Below are 3,167 nucleotides of genomic sequence, written 5' to 3' on the forward strand. Positions count from 1 at the left end.
ATGATGAAACTCACTGCTCTTTGTATGTTCTGTCTTTTTTTTTTCCTCTCAATCCTACCTGGTGTCACACACTGAGAAGCAATACTGAAGAAGCAGCTGAAAGAAGGTTTTGTGAATACCTCTTTGTGGATATACTACACTTTTTAAAGATTCAACTTGTCTGTTTGGCATTTAACTTTACTATGATTGGTTATATGTTGTGGTTCCGGTTTAAATTGCTCTATACACATACTCTCAGATATTTGATAGCTGTTACTGTTCCCAGCAGTTGTTTGTCAGCCATTTAAGCAAACAGTAATGAGTCTTTTTCATAGAGTGCCGGCTTCCATGGCGACTATTTCCATTATTGCTGATATTTGTTTTTGGGCATAAGGCAAGTGGCCAAAGGCATAATTCTCTGGCTAACATTATTTCTTCCAATGCTGGAGACATTATTAGAGGATTTATCAACTCAGAAAGCAAATAGTCTTAAACAAGCTCAGCATGCCAAAATGTTTATATGTATCCATTCACCAGTCTGTTTGTGACATCATCAGATCGCGGAGTTGCACCAGTGTAGTTGTGGAGCTTGTAGTGGGGAAGAGTTCATGCTGTTGGGGATACGTGAATAAACACTTTCCAGCATGCATAGTGGTGCACAAGATATGATTTGCAGTGTGCATTAGACTCTAGGGAAAATACATGTTCCGTGTTTGTTGATGGGGCAATGTATATGAGTTGTGTGAATAAAGCATAAGTTTATTTTGTCCCTTAAATAGTTGTTACCTGTCATTTAGCTGCATTAATCTGCATAAACTACAAGAGGGAATGGCTAGGGGAGAAATCCAAATATGTAGAAGCATTCTTGACTGGGGGAAAGACATGTGACTAATAAGAAAATTAAAGAAATCTTTGGCAAAAACAGAAGCACATTTATGAGCATCAAGAGCTCAGATGGCAAACTTGTACTAAACAAAGGAGAGAAAGCTGAAAGGTAGAAGTATTCTACCTTGTTTCCAAAATACTTTTACAAACTTTGGGGGCAGGCTCCCTACATCAAAAATGTGAAAAATCTTTTGTTTTCGAGTTATTAATGAAAGTTGACGCTCAACAGCTTTCCAGAAACAACTCCAATTATTTATGCACCCATTTGATTCGTTGCTCCAAGACAGCATTGTGTTGCCAGTGAGACTAGTTTATATTTGTCATTCATCTCTCTTTACTGCGTCCATTGTGTACTTGTGCTAGAGGTAATGAGTCTACTGAAAGTGCTCCACTCACACATGGCATGCTATTCATTTCGTAAGCACACATACACGATTTTAATGTAAGGCTACACAAATGATATCCAGATCGAAGACAATCAAGTCTTTCATCCTTCTGTGCTGTGCATTATTGGACTGCTGAGACTGGAGTCGTAGTAACACATACTATAGATCAAAGAAAATCGTATGTTGCTCACACTCCTGACCAGGAGAAGCACATTCTATGGGTTGTCATAAAAGAGGCAGGTATCAGTGCATGATAAGTAACCCTGGCATGTGGTACATCTCCAATTTCAGCACGGAGGAGGCTTCACGAGAAACTTGTGTACTGGTATCCTCTTCAACACATGCAGGACCTTGCACTAATCACTCACCACAGGAAAACTGTTGCTGATGCTTTTGTTGCACCACCTGCCAATGCATTGTTTCTCTCTTCAGTTTTTGCTTACCGATGAGGTATGTTTCAAAGAGATGGAATAAATTTCTACAACCAACATATATGGGCTGACTGCAATCCTCACACTACAGTACAGGCTATACATCAGCATCAGTTTAAAATTAATGTGCATTTAGGTGACTAACTGGTAGAGCATACATTTTTTCAGCGCACCTTACAGGTACCTCCTACAGGGACATTATTCAGAACATCCTCCACGAACTAAAAGATGTTCTCCTGTAATAAGCACATTTCAGTCTCAGTGTTTGAGATGCACTGGCTGGTAACTACCAAGGCACATGGATAGGTAGAGCAGGACCAATTCCATGGCCTGCACATTACCCCAGCCTCAGTCCTTTGGATTATTCTCTCTTGGGGCACCTCAAAAAAAGTGGCCCATATAGCAGACCACCCAGACGCATAAACTTCATCGACATGTCATGAAAGCCTGTGAAACCTGTCGAAACTCTCGGAGAGTATTTGAAAGCGTGTAGCAGTTCATATCTAGCAGCAAGAACTAACATACCTTCTATGAGATTCGCATCATAATTGAAGAAGGTAAGGAAACTTTAAGGATCAGCAATACCTGAAAGATTATCACAACATACTAGGGAGGAAGTGAGAAGGGTCACAGTTAGAAGGCAAATAAATAACAAATAAATAGCAAGTGAAACAGATAAGCCTGGCACAGCATACGATCTGGGGAACAGGTGTGAGGGTAAGATGCTGGTGAGGGTTTCCTCTTTGGAAGGGAAACTGGGGTGTGCTTGAAGCTGTCTTTAGGGACAGGGGTTTCATAATGTAGGAGTATGAAGTTAGTGCGTTGGATAGGTTTTTAATATGGCAATTAGAATAGTGCTCAGGTTGTGGAGTGCAAGAGTTTTTATGCGAAAGATGAACATACAGAAAATCATGCTCACAGAAGGGCTATTTTACAAATGATATACAAGTGGTTCAGGATTCTTAAGCCATAAAAATCACTTTTTGTGGGATTATGTTGGTGAGATGTGACAATTAAGAGAATCCAAGAGCTCCAAAATCTTTGTGGAATCCAGACCTGAGGATCTGCACAGTCAAGCCACGGGCTGGATCGTTATTCAACGTGTTACGCAGAGAGTTCTTTCACAAATGTTGCGTGGAACTGGGTCCCAGCCAGGATAAGAATTTTTTTTTTTTGGGGGGGGGGGGGGGTGGTGCTTATTTATTCAGCACCACCTAGACAGAGTAAGCAGCTGTCTTGATTCTTTCCAGTGCTTATCATCGTCAGTTAAACAGGTAAAGTTGCCTAATTAGTATGTCTCTCATGATGTGACAAAAGAAAAGCAGTAACCAGACATTTCACTGTAAAAGCTGCACAGCTTATTTCTGAAAAGAGATTTGTGCTACAAAATGGCTTGTACCGAAGTTTAACTTTCTCCTAAGAAAAGCAAGTGTCACTCTTTAAAAGGATGTAGACATAAAGAAGTTGTAATGCGAACTAAACATCA

Source organism: Schistocerca gregaria, chromosome 3, assembly GCF_023897955.1.
Source record: "Schistocerca gregaria isolate iqSchGreg1 chromosome 3, iqSchGreg1.2, whole genome shotgun sequence".
NCBI lineage: Eukaryota > Metazoa > Arthropoda > Insecta > Orthoptera > Acrididae > Schistocerca > Schistocerca gregaria.